Source organism: Antrostomus carolinensis, unplaced genomic scaffold (genome assembly GCF_000700745.2).
Source record: "Antrostomus carolinensis isolate BGI_N321 unplaced genomic scaffold, ASM70074v2 scaffold2423, whole genome shotgun sequence".
In the NCBI taxonomy this organism is placed as follows: domain Eukaryota; kingdom Metazoa; phylum Chordata; class Aves; order Caprimulgiformes; family Caprimulgidae; genus Antrostomus; species Antrostomus carolinensis.
The window spans coordinates 93879-94172 of NW_010304297.1; the positions used below are offsets into that span (position 1 = coordinate 93879).

The following is a 294-nucleotide window of genomic DNA, read 5'->3' on the forward strand; positions in this document are numbered from 1 at the left end:
TTTTTTTTCCCCCCTTGAAAATGAAAAAAAAAAAAAAAAGGAGGTAAAGAAACTGGAGAGTTTTGGAAGGAACAAATCCGCCTCTGTGGACTGGGTTTCCCCTCCCCCAACAAAAACAAGCACTCAGGGCTTGAAGGAATTTGCAGGCAGAGATCTGCCAAAAACATTGTGAAAAACTATGGGGGATTCATTGGAAACAGATGGCGTTTTCAGCTGTAATTCTGAAATTCTCTCCTTTTCTGACACAATACAAACAAACTGGGGACGGGGAGGGGGGAGGCAGAGACCCGCGGT

At 44.6% G+C, this 294-nt stretch overlaps 1 protein-coding gene across 1 annotated transcript in view; it reads right to left on the reverse strand.

Annotated features, from left to right (window-relative positions):
• The window catches only part of RGMA (repulsive guidance molecule BMP co-receptor a), a 16731-nt gene that overhangs the window by 15564 nt on the left and 873 nt on the right, over positions 1-294 (reverse strand).